We start from the raw sequence: 14,238 nt of genomic DNA on the forward strand, positions 1-14,238 counted from the left end.
GTCAACGTCACATGTCATTCAACCAAATTTCAAGCTCATGCGTTGTCATGATTCCCGCTGAAACGCTCGGATTGGTGGGTTCGACCAACACCGTACCCTGCGTATCTCATCCTTAATTACCTGACTTTCATGGTTGTTGTCTGTATCGAGAGGCAGGTGCCACATCAAAATTGTAATTTATTCAATATTGAAAACACACCTCACCCTTTCCAACGTACATCATTTTGGGCCGCATGGAGGCGGTGCTGGTTTTGTGGTCCCTCTCATGCAATTTTTAATGATGGTTCAATCTATTGGCCCAAGCGGTTATATATATATATATATTCTATCCATTTTTTATCAACAAAAACCACAATTGTCGTTTGACCAAGCAATAGATTCACTGGTCCGTCTTATGGTAGGTCATGGCGACATGCATGTATGACCAAAGTATCATTATGTGCATCCGTCCCGCTAACACGAAGTGGGAGGTGGGTCAAGCACCCTAGCTAGGTAACTACGACATTATGTCATTATAGATATATCCAAGGGTGCTTTCGGGTTTGCGAGGCAGGTGCCACCAAAGTTGTGCATTGTGTATTTGAAGTTTTAAACATCACGCCCTATATTCCTACATATATTTGGCCACTTCCAGGTGGTGCTTGACTTCTGGCCCCTCTCATCGATTTTCGATGACACGCCCAACCATGGGCCCGCGCGGTCAAAGTTGTGCATTGGAATTTTGAACATCACAGACCACCCTTTTCACTCATATATATTTGGGCCACATGCTGGTGTGGCTGTCTTTTGACCCTCTCTAACGTTTGTTTTGCTGCAAAGACTCAGATGGCATAACCGTGTGTGATGCAAGTGTGTTGTGAATCACCATGACTGCGCAAGCGCGAGAAAGGTGGATGTACTGGCTTAATCGTGTGCGATGCTAGTGCGCTGTAAAATCACCAACCGCGCAAGATAAATGCGGGTAGTTTATTTAGATTGAATTCCACATCCGCGTCTAAAAATTAGGATGAACCGTGTGCGATATACCAGCTAGCTAGAAATCTAAAAACAAACTACCTGCCTTGAGCATTGCAAAAATCGGCGGTTCCGCCACTTTTCCTTAGTATCATACACGCATATTCTTATTGGACCGTGTGCGATCTTGGGTGCTCCCGCCCCGCATCAATTCCTTTACCCAAATTTTAGTAGCGGCGGTAGTTCAACCGTCGCCTCACTCCTCCAGCACCGACCTTGTTAGGACCGATAGTATATCAACCAGAGGAGGGTGAATGGGAGATTCAAATTTTCTTTCGAAAGCTTTGAACCTTAGTTCAAACACAACAGCAGAATGTAGTATTGAAAGAAATGCTCAGAATCAAAGTTCTTCGTCAGAAGCATATTCATTCAGAAAAGCATTTACAACATAGTGAGCTTGATGGATAATGGGTTTAACTACGATGAGAGTTATGCAACAGGCGAACAAGTGTAACAGAATGAAGCTAAACATAACGAACATTGAAGGAAATGCAATGATAGAGTTAGAAGGATACAAACTAAAAGGTAAGAATAAAGACGAAGATAATGAAATGATTTGATACTACAACATAGAATAACAAACACAGAACAGAACAAAGATCAGAGAATCTAATGGCACTGAGCACGAATGAAAACCGCCAGATGAATTGCAATAGACTAGATATAATCAGTGGTGCTTGATCGCGACAAGAGATTTGGTATAACAATTCACCCTTCTGCCAAAGGGCTACGTCTGGTTGGAGGGGTTGTGACTTAATACGGAAGATGAACTCTCTTCACCCTATTTTCCTTCAACACAGAGCTGATCAGACTCAGGTTGATTTCACTTGTGGTAGATCCTTGTCAGCGATCTCCAAACCTTTGGTCAACCTTCACGAACCACAATCACTCTTGGTTGGTGAAGATCAGGCTTGGTGAAGACAATGACTCTTCATCACTCGAAGCCAAACCTATCCATCTAGAGAGTGTGCAGCTCTCAAGAGTAACAGGTACAAGAACTCTCACTCAGAACTTCTCTGATGCTAAACCACTGTCTAAGTTTGGGCTCTTGGTTTTCTCTCGGTGGATCTTAAACTCAAATCACTTAGAGAGGGGTTTCTCAAATCAATCTTCTCCTAAATCTCGAGCGGAGCAGCCAACGAATAATGTTGGAGCGGGGTGGCTATTTATAGCTGCAGCCTTCCCAGAAGGGAAATGACCAAATTGGACATCGACCTCAGCCAATGGCCGAACAACACGATTCCAACGGTCAGATTTGAGCACAACGGTAACATTCCTTGCGAAGCAAGAAATGCTAACTCCTCGGTCCGAGGGAAACCTCTCGCAGCGAAGAAGATCACAGTCTCTTGCTGGCAAGCATTTACTTGGAGCACAAAGAGATTTCTATCGCATCTTTCATAGGTTGTAGGTAAGCATCACAACTAATCTAAGAAATGAGAATCTATACCCCTCTTAATAGTATGGAGGTCCAATGACTAAAAAACTGAAAGAAGAAAAACTCAATGAATACCACGTCTTCATTTTGTCTTCGACTTCAGTTGCTCCACTCAAATTCTTCGGACGAAAGTATTGAAACAGAAAGCTTCGCTATCCCAGCAAATCTTTTGAGGGGTCGATTTCTTCACATTAATCTTCTTGATTCTGTCTCTTCATCAGATGTAGCTCGTTCTTCTCAGCAACGCAGATATGCTTCGGTGAAGTTCCTTGAACTCAGCACCGGAGACAACATTCTCTTCTGTTGTGTATGGACTTTTCTCTTTGTGATCACTAGCAAACACATTAGTCCATACATGTTTCTGTCAACAATCTCCAAAACTCAAGGTAGGCAGATATTGCACCAATAATCCCCCCTTTTTGGATGATTGTTGACAAAACAGATCACATCGAATGACAGATAATGAATGGAATGTAATGCGAAGAATAATGAATTACGAGAGAGGTTTATGAAGATAAGATATTCTCCCCCTTAAGTTATGCTTCGGTTTGGGAAAATATACTTCTCCTCATATGAGTGTCATTGATAAAGATTTCATACTAGAGTTCTTTAAATGCACTCAACAGTGTGTGAGGTAGTTCTTGTCACGAAAACTCCTACAACGATTAGGATAGAAACATGGTGAGTTTTGTGACATGGATAAATAATGAATGTTTTCTTAGAGCACAAATTTTGGATCCACATGAGACATAATTTTCCTACATGTTAGATGTATAATAATAATAAGATCAACAGGATCGAATGCTAATTCGTTGCTCGGAGAGGATAAGCTTTGAAAGTTCTTTTTCTTATGATAGGATGAAGCAAATGATATCCAAGACAAACACTTTGTCAGCCATAGATAGTCTTCACAAGGCGTTTGTGCATCGACTGACTATATCTTACTACAAGGTTAGGTATTGATAAAAAGCAATAAGAGCATATCCAACAGTTAGATATGAAACCACGCAAATCTCCAATATAATATCATCATTTGATGATTCTATCTACATCGAGGAGAATTAATGTGTCCCTATAAGAAGAAGAATCGTCTGTGATATCATCCACAAGAGAACAATATTTCATGGTACATGTAGACAAGTAATGCGAAGCAAATAGGATTGCAGGCGGGGGTTATTATCACTATATGATGACTGAAGTTTTAACACCACATGCGGTGCGATAAGGTTCTGAAGAAAGTTGTTCAAAGAGAAACCAAATGAAAGTTCGGAGCAAAAATACCCTGCAAACACCGATAGACTATCACTCGATGTTATCCTCCCCCTTTTTGTCAACAAGTGTCAAAAAGGAGAGAGAGTACATACGAGGAATTACTCTGATGGAGTATCTTCTGAGTCAGAGTTGAAACCACTTGAGGAGCCAGAATCAGAAGAGTGTGGAATGGTCGAGGCAGAAGCAGGAGTTGCAGCCTTGGCTTTAAGGGGCTTCGAGGGACTTGTATGTGGCTTCAAAATGTGTGTGCTTTCTATTTATTTGTTTTCATCATCGTGGTTGACAAACAGAAGATCCGTTGAAACAGAATGTTGTGGGTGCTCTGGAGTTTGTCTTCGAACACGCGGGATTGCATGCAAGTCTAGATAGTCATAGTCTTTGTGAAGACCCTTCTTGACTAGATCCTTGAGAGAGTAATGCCTCCTCATCAAGGTCCATGATCTCTTCCTTGCATCCTTCTCATCCAGAAGGACTTTCTTGGTCTGATTGTGAAGCAGATTCAGCTCAGCCAGCAATTCCATCTTTTCCTTCCTATCCATCCTGATATGTTTCTCCAAGGTCTGTTGTGTGCGAATGCAAATTTCATACAACGAGGGATTTTCCTCTCGAGGAACTTTAACTTTGGCTTATTTGACCATCGGTGCATTCTCAGATGTTGAGGCATTTGCATCCATGTCAACAGGTTGTTTCTCCTTTTTTGTATTCCTTCACTATGCGCAGAGTGTCATGGACAGGTGGCATGAAAACTTTCGGTGCATAGGCCCAGAAGAATTTTTCATTTGTAAGTTGCTCAATGGCATACATGATCCAAGGAGCATAGGGCTTGAGCGACTGAGGGATGTCAGCAGCACGTGCCAGATTCTGATTGAATAGGTCAGGAATGTCGAATTTGATTCCCTGAGAAATTGACAGCAGAGCATTTCATACGATGTCTTTGATGGAGCTGGGTCGATTGGATGGCGTAATGGTATTGCACAAAATGTGGAATAGCACCTTGTTGTCATAGGCCAACTTCTTCGGGTCAACATCGATGCATTCATCAACCACGAGAGTGGGATCCATCAGGAAATGGAGTTGTGCATCTAACACTTCCCAGAAATGCAATATATGTTCTCTATCATTTTCAAATTCGCATTGAGGCAAATTAATTAGGGCCAGAAAATGATTTGCTAAGCATTTGATTCTTCCTCTGCCTGTCATCCATTAGAGCGTCCATGTTGAAGTGTTTTCCATCTGCCCTGTGATGTACAACATGGCATAGAACTGAAGAATAATCTCTTTGCTCCATCCATGGTTGAAACGCATGAAACCCTTCAAAAGAGCATGCTCAATGTGGTCAAGGGTATTGTGGAAGCAAGTTATATCTTCGAGCTTGGTGAAGTCTAGTATCTTGTGATTGAAAATCATGTGCTTGCCAAAAAAGATCCGAGCATAATATATTGCCTGCTCCTCTGTCCAGAACCTCGGTGACAGAGACGTTCTTTCTCCTTTGTAGGGGCTCACCCCAAAGAATGCAAGCTTCACTGAATGAAGCTGCTCATTGAAAGCTAGGCCATAGGGGCCATACTCACATGTAAATAGCGGAAAAGATTCCTGAGGATTTTTCCGATGAACTTCTACGGTAATTTCCATCGGTTGAACATCATCATCTGCGGATGCATTCTCAACAGAGGGCTTTACGGGCACATGAGGTACGATATCCTTCTTTGAAGTAGACGGCATGGGATCATCAGATTTTGATCATTTTTCTTCGCTGGAACTCCTTCAGCGGCCTTCTCAGACTCAGGCTCAAGGGCCTTTTCTTTTGGTGATTCAGCAATTCGTGTTGGTGGAACAAAAACTTCTCCAGCCTATTGCGGCGGCGCTGGTGGTACGACTTGGTGGGACTGAACAGGTGATGCCACTTCTTCATCCTTCTTCTCATGAGCCATGGGCTCTTCAATCTTCTTTGCTTCATGTTCCTGCTGTGAAGCCAAGGAGCCAAGGGCAGGGTCAACCTCCATCGGGGCAGGAGCACCAGATGAGGAGACCATTGGGGTAGTGCTTTGGGCAGCAATTTGCTCCCCCTCAACCTTTTCTTCCTCCATAGTGGATCCGGAGGGTCCATCTTGAGCATCCTTCACAAGTGATGAGACTCATTTTTCCATCTCAATTTTTTCGTCAATCTTTTCTTCCAGAGCATTTTGCTCAGGCACAGTCACAACTTCATCAGGATTGACAAGATAAATATCCACAACATCCGCTTCTTGTTCAATTGAGGTAGGAACTACCACAACCTCAACTTGTTGTTTGGCAACTTCCTCATGACGATGGGATGGTGGAATCTGGTGAAGTGGTGCACTTGAGTCAACATGAGGATTGGCTGAAGAAGATTTGACACAACTATCCTTAACTTCTTTTGGCTTGTTCGTTCTGGCCTGAGCTTTTTGGCATTTTTCTTCCTTCTCCCTGCGTCGAGCAAGATTCTCCTGACACTGAATCTCTTCAATTCTTCGATCACACAACTAGGAGACATCCATTTCTATTCTAGAGTGTTACTCTATCTTGTTGTTCCTCATGGTAGTGAGGGCTTTGGTGGTTTCAAGAATGACCTTGTTCACATCCTTTCTTTCAGCTTCAGATTTGGCTTCCCTTCTCGTTTTCTCCAGAAGCTTCTTATCTTCGACAACCTAATTGAGTACTTTGGTGATTTCCTTCAAATCGATGAAGTGGTTTGCTACCATCTTGGTAACAACTTCTGGCAGACCCAAATCACCCAACTTGGCTCGATTGGCATCATAGGAAGCACCTTCAATGATGTCGAATATCATATTAAAATCATATTCCTCTGTGGAAGCAGGAATAATCTTCTTCGCCTTCTTGGCGGAAACAACCGCTTTTTCATCAGTGACCAGCTTCCTCTTGGCGGCTGGGGCAGCAGAACCCGAAGGTTTATCAAAGGGAACAGGTGAAAGTCTTGGTGAACATCTCACAGGTAGTGACTTCTTGGCAAGAGATGGAGTGTGATATGGCTTGTCGAGCAACTCTTGTTGATCGTATATCGGAATTTCATCGCCAACATTGTTATCAGAAGATTCCTTATCAGACGAGGCAGATGCAACCTTTCTGGACTTCTTCACGACATACTTTTTCTTCAGAGCTCGAGGAGAAACTGACTTCCTCCTCTTCTTCTCTTCTCGGGCAGACGCCCTTTCCTTCTTCTAATTTACATCTTGTTGAGTCAGCTCAACATTCCGCTAATCAACTTGGTTCTTCTTCGCAAGCTTAGGCTCGCGCTTAGCCTTTGCCTTTTCCCTTTTAGCAACTTCTTTGGGAAAATCAGTTGTGGTTTTCAAAGAATTGGCATGAGCGTTTTGAGGTGGTCCTGGCCTTACTTTCTCATCTTCCTGGCCTAGACAGCCTTCTGCAATGCAGTCATTCCATGGTGGAGTGGAAGCAAACAATATATGATATTTCCGTCGAACGTTCTCGTAGTTGAACCATTTATTCGCCCAGTGCCGGTGAATCTTTTGCAATCTAGTGTTTTTGTCTTGAGTTGTTTCCACACCGGGTGGAGTCCTATAAGTTTCCTGATTAGACATCTCAGTTGTTGTATTTATTTCTCTTCCTCTGCCACCCTTCTTGTGATTTCCATCTGAGAACAAGGTCTTGGAATCAGTGACTAGCTCATCTTCTGGCTGGCTGTGACCAGAAGGAATATCATCATCAACGTCATCAGCAGATTCCGATTCAGCCTTCTTCTTCGGCGCTCTTGGTGGCTTGGCAGATTTTCGTTCGACCACATTTGCTTTGGCGGCCACCCTTGGCTATTGAGGGATTTCTTCCTCTGAACCAGAGTGCTCATCCGAACTGTTTGCCATGACCACTCCTGAAGAAAAACACAAGAGTGAAAGAAATCACGGTCGAAGTCACAAGCATGCACATACGAATTTTTTAAACACAAAACAGAAAGTTTTACAGGAGGAACCGATGGATTCATGTCATGCACTGGCAAGATATCATCGAGTGATTTCCAGTATGCCTAAAGACGACACAATGAATCCTCTAATCTTTCAAAGGACATGCACTGTGAAACCTAGATCCAAAGGACATGTACGAGTGAAAACTAACAGAGCCTAAAAGATCTACTTCACAGAAATAATAGGGAATAAATCGTGTCGGGAGGAACTGCTCTAGAACAGAAGTCGAGTAGAGCAAGAACCGGATCTGAATGCCCTAACTTGGCAAGACAGATCAGCTACGGCAGAGCGCAAAGGAGGAGTTATCGCTCTGACGCGATCAATTGTGACGGAGCTTCGCCGGAGTTGCATGGCAATGCTTGACGTCGATGCTGCTTCGAGCTCAGGCTCGGGCGGAGAGCGAGAGTAGGGTTTGAGGCCAAACAAAGAGGAACTAAGGAAGAAGACACTCAGAGCGGGGGGTTTATATAGCCTAGAGGACAAACCACCACTCCAAAATGTACGGACAAAAAAATCAAGACGTTCCACATTCAACGGACGAGATCATGATGAAGAGATCGTGGGCACGTGTCAGTCATTTCCTCGGTAATTGAACTGAATGCCAAAGGGTTAGAGGAAGGGCAAGCGCCAAAACATATGAAGGAATTAAAGATGAATTGATTCGCGACCAAGGACGTCGGAAAGAAATCTTGTTCGGATCAAGTGCATGTTTATGACACGAGGAACATACAGAAAAAACAGAAAAGGAAACTAGACGAAAACACAGAAGAAAACAACTGAAATGGAGAGCAAGAACATTATGAATAAAAACAAGATAATAGAAGCACCAACAAAGATTGCACTCAGGGTATAAGATGAGAGTGTGATATCCCTGAGAGTGTTTCCTGCAAGAAATGATTAGTTCTTCTTCACAACCCACACTTATGTGGGAGGTAATGATCTCATTTGCTTCGCCTGGCTTGGGATATTTCTTTGGCGTGTTCTGCATGACACCTGAGTGCTATGATAATAATCATATGAATAGGCATGGAAGGTTTTTTCTAGATGCATGAGTATAATGATTACATGATATGCACATGTACTCCTTCTGATGCAAGTGAGGGTGATAATCATTCGAAAAAGACAATCGGTTCGGCTGAAAATGGTAGCTATTTCCTCGTCGACGATTATCCTACATAGTTAGATTAGCAGTAACATATAGATTTTCAATAATATTTTTCTTCACCCAAATTTGCTTCTTGGTAGATCTTGCCCTGCAGTTAGTTCCAACATATCGTGCGAAAACCTTTCCATTATGTTGCTTGAAAAGTTTGTAACTTGAGTCATTCGACTCGTTAGTTTCAACAGGAATGTGTGAAAGATAGCCCGAAAGTGTTTCAGGCTCAAGGGTTTTACAATTTGCTCGAACCCAAGTTGTACGAGGATATTGTTCGGGAGTCCAGTACGAACCATCCACATCAAGTTTCTTTTCGAAACCTAATCCTTCCTTCTAAGGATTTTTGTGAAGAATGGACTTCTTGAGCACATCACACAAGGTTTATGATGTTTATGGAATGTTTATGATGTTATGTGCATCACAAACGTTTGGTCATAGAAGAACACGTGTGATAGGTCTTCGTCTGACGCGGGTACGACGGATGAATCGTGTGGGATGTATTCAAACTTCGCATACAGTTTTATAAGGACAACTGTATGCGATCTTACATCGAATCGCATACAGTCGAGGAAAAGTAAATGTGTGTGATTGTCTGCTTATCGTACATGTTCTATAACCGTGAACTGTTTGTGATGGGCCGCGCATCGTAAACGTAGCACCATAGAATACCGACTGCGATGGCAGTGCGAGCACAAACGAGTTGTAAGGATGAAGCGTTTCGGATATTCGAGATATCAGAAATAGTTTTATAGGGACAACTGTATGCATCAAGGCTTCCTATCCCCGACGGTTTCTGGGTTGTGTGGGAAGGACCCCCTATCGCACACACTCACTTGGCGACGGTTCAAAATACCGTCGCGGTAAAGGGTTAAAAACCGTTTATATAGCACCTCGATGTACAAGTGATGACACACCCAAAGGAGCAACATGACATTAAAAATCACCATCGCGCAATCACCTAGTAGCTTGTCAATATCCAGATTGAAGACAACAAGGTTCATACTTTTAGTCAATGCCAAGACGTGAATCTGAATTTCGACCTATTTGGATCAAAAACAAGAACAAAAGATATCACTACATCAACATGAATACTCCAAATTATGGAACAAGAATATTCAGTAATAAACAAACCATCATGCGCTGCTTCCATAACTAATTTCTATTGTGATCGTGAAGCAATACTATGACGACACAGTAGGTTGAGGTTGCAAGAAGCAGCACAACTCACAAGGCATAAATATGTAGGCTACCCTTCAAACTAATGCATTATGCATTTTCATACTACTCTAATAATTTTATGAAGCATATTGATATTGCATCAGAAGGCATTAGTAACCTAAAAATATGTAGACCACAACTCAGTAGATAATAATGACACGACATGGTGCAATACCTAAAGGAGAGGTTAACAAATGTGATTTTTGTTGCACTGGTGTGTGTGGAAACTCATCATTGAGCATTGATTTTATTTAACATGTGAATGCACCTTCTGGCTCATCTTGTGATGTTCTGTCCGATCTAAACAAAAGACATGCAAAATTTAGTAACTGGAGCCCCAAAGTTTGTAAATAAAATATGTATGACAACCAAGGTATGAGACACAAATGCTCCTATAGTCATGTGTCTCTTATGAAAAATTACAAACTAAAAATTTATATGAAAAGATCATTAATCTAAAGATCCTTTAAGTATGACACCCGAAGCATGAGGCACGAATGTCTCTGTTCTTCTTAAAATTTTCAGATATAAATAAAAATATCTGTTGGAATCATACTGACCAACTACCATCGAACATTATTTTGTGAAATTTAGGAGCGGTTCAACCTTTTTGTGCATAGAAAAAACAAAATAAAGGATGTTAGAATTAAACACGTAGCTGTAGTGGTGTCCGAGTAGTACATGGTATACCTTACCGAGTAGGTTAGCTAGTAGTAAGCTATGTTACGCATCTTGTACCCCTGCCCCTCATGACGTATGAAGATCAAAGCAATAGAGTACAACAGGCTCGACACAAGCCTGTGGCCGTCAAACTGATCTATGTCTCCGTCGCCAAGTTTTACATGAGTTCCGCCAAGACCTTCCATCCAGATCAATCCATCCGACTGTATCGCAGTGCAAGCCTAGGTTCGCATACGGTTTTTTAGAAAAGGAGGATGACTTCCGGCCTCTGCATCTAGGCGATGCATACGACCACTTTATTAATTATACTCACAAGACCTTACAAAATAATACAACAACAAGACTAAAACCATCGTCTAAGCAACAACTGTCGCTACACCTATCCAAATGATGTAGGGGCGCTGATAGCCTGGGCCTAATATCAAACAGACATCGCAGCCAAACCTAAACATCTAAGACCTGAGGTCCCAACCAGGACGCCTGCCTGATATGGGGCACCTACCAGTCCGGCGCGCTTCTCAACCAGGACGCCTGCCGGATATGAGGCCGCCGCAGCCACCTGCCACGAGTCCATCTTTAGAGCTGTATTGTTGCATCTACCATGCCAGATCTCTCTGCCATCGACGTCACCACGACGCCAGACAGCGTCGTCCTCCTGCGCGAGTCCATCCTCCCACATCGAACTCCGAATCTGCACTGCGCCACGCCGTCAAGATCCGTCGCCATCAATGTATGGATGAAGCACCGCTCCACCAAAGAAACCGTCCGCTGGTCCCGCGAAGCAAGGCACGGCACCAAGTAGAAGGCCGAAGCGCACCGCCACCACGCCACCAGCAGCCTCGCCACCAAGAGCTGTTCCCAGCCGCTGCCTTCAAGAAGGAGCACGACACTAGGGTGCCGTCGACGCCCAGACCAGGGGAACAAAAGCTTTCGCCATAGCTCGAGGAGGAGGCGGAAGGGAGAGGATCCACCCCAAAGCCTTCAGGAAGGAAATCGGCGCCAAAGGCGTCGACTTTGGGGAGGCTGCCGCGCCAGCCAGGGGTTTCCCCCGGAACCTCACCCGCACGCCAGATCCGCTAGGCCGGTCATAGGGGACGCCGAATCCGCCGCCAAGGACCGGCGCCGGCACGGATCGGGACAGATCGAAGTAAGGGCGGATCTTCTACATGGAGCCATGACGGATTGTGAGGAGCCGCCATTGCGCCAGCGTCCGCAGCCCCCACGCCGCCCGCGCGCCGTGGGAGGCTGCCCACCAGAGCCCGCCGGCACAGCCCGCCGGCTACACCGCGCCCATCGGCCGGGGCCGCCGCCCCGGGGAGCAGGAGGCGCCAGAACACCCCTGCAAAACGGATCTGGACAGCCTAGATCCGCCGCCACCGGAAGCCACGGCCGGCCACCCATGCTGCCCACGCAGCCGTGGTTGCCCAGCCCTGCCAAGAACCCCTGGGGCCGCCGCCCCAGCATCCGGACTCCGCCGCCCCGCATGGCGCCCAGGGGCACCGCTGCGCGCCAGCCAGAGGCCCCCTCGAGGAGAAAAGGAGGCGAGCCCGCCACCGCCGTCTGCCGGACGAGCTTCGCTCGCCGGCTTCCTTCGGCAGCGGCGGGGGAAGCAAATGGATGGGGGTCGGGGGCGGCGGCGGCTAGGGTTCGCCCGAGCCGCCCCCCTGGAGGCAGCGCGAGCGAAACAATACTTTTTCTGGATATCAGTCTGTCATTTACCAGGTTCGCATACGTACATACGTCCGACAAATTGCGCATGTGCTAGTGCTACTGTTCATCAATCAAGCAGCTAGCCTGCGTGCTTTTTTGCGTGTACGTATACAAGGTTCTGGTGGATTTGTTCTAGCGTTCAAAAACCAACAAAGGAACAAATTGATTGTCAAATGCGCATGACTCAAGAACAACCAGGATACTTAACTGAGAGATTGTGTCTGTAGAACAACATTACAAATTCAAAAAAAATCGTAACCTAAGCATTTGGGATAGAGAGGAGAGTGAAGGAGGAGAGTAACATATACCATCAAATCAATCTTTATCTACCTTGCAGCGGTGGATCGCAGGCAGGAGATCATAGGATCGTCGGGGCTGCACGAAGAGGGGATTTCCTAGATGGAGGCAAAAGACAACATCTGCTCCGCCGCCGCCACAAGGCCTCGACTTGCAGCTCCAAGGTTTCAAATCGAGACTCGACTTTCTACTCCCGAGTGCACCTACACCCGCATGAACAGTACACTTGAAAAAGGTACAAAACAAAATCGAAAAAATCTAAAATTTTGGGACAACAAACTAGATCAAAAGTTTTAGTTGCTTGCAAAATTTCGTGACCAAATAACATTCAAGGAGCCCTCGGCAAAAAAAACAAATCTGTGTTCAAAGTTTTGTTCACTTTTGAGGAGTGATTTTGTTTTTTTTTTTGCTGAGGGCTCCTCAAATGTTACTTGGTTATGAAATTTTGCAGAAAGCTAAATCTGTTGATCTAGTTTGATGTCAAAAAAATTCAGATTTTTTCTTTTATGTTTTATATTTTTTTCATGTGTACTGTTCATGCGGGTGCACCTGCACCCGGGAGCAGCCACACCTTTCTCTTTCAAATCCCCGCCACATTGAAGCCCCTCTGCCCTTGCTCCCAGCATGCTCACCCTTTCTCCTCCTCCTTTTTTGAACTCAAGGAACGGTGGCTGGGAGACGGGCGTGGCATTGACGACGAGGAAATCAGATGGTACGGTGGCAGGGAGTAGCGGCTGATGGAACCCTAGCTGGGATGCGGTGAGGGGTCGTGTGCGTGGTGTGTGGGTTGGGTCTTGGGGCAAATGGGTGAGGAGGAGACAAAAAACTGTCAGAGTGGAAGAAAACCATGGGAGATGAAAGAAAAATCGATGGGGAAGGGGGATATGTCTTCGTTCGTTTGACCGACGGGGCAAGAAGCGATGATACCACCTACCAACTCGACCATTATGAGTAGAGATTACACAAATAATTAAAAGCCTACCTAATTTTCTACATGCCGCGAACCAACCTGTGGTTGGATGGTTAGAGAGACCCTGGTATCCCCAGCCCACCAGGGTTCAAGTCTTGATGCTTGCATTATTTCTGGATTTATTTTAGAATTTTCGGCGATGTGCTTTCAGTGAGAGGAGACGTTTTCGTCAACGACGAGGCGCCTACGGTAACTTCGTAAATCTCAAGATGATATGCCTACTGTATTTAGTTCTCTACATGCCTACTTAACCACCAACCAAATCAATTAGTTATCTTCCTAATTGAGGAAAAATCACTACTTCTAATTATGTGTAGGCATAATTAAGTGTCTACCTAATTAATTGATTGCATTAATCATTCGATTTCCAAATTGATTAGGTGCAAAAAATAATTCCTATTTAAATGAACCTAACTAAGAGCATACATAATTAACTCTCTAGCTAATTATTTGAATTAATGGTTTGCTTTACAAATTGATTCTGCGCTTGATTTCTAGAATATTTTTACATGCATGTCTATTACGA

The sequence above is a fragment of the Triticum urartu genome, chromosome 7 (assembly GCF_003073215.2).
Source record: "Triticum urartu cultivar G1812 chromosome 7, Tu2.1, whole genome shotgun sequence".
NCBI lineage: Eukaryota > Viridiplantae > Streptophyta > Magnoliopsida > Poales > Poaceae > Triticum > Triticum urartu.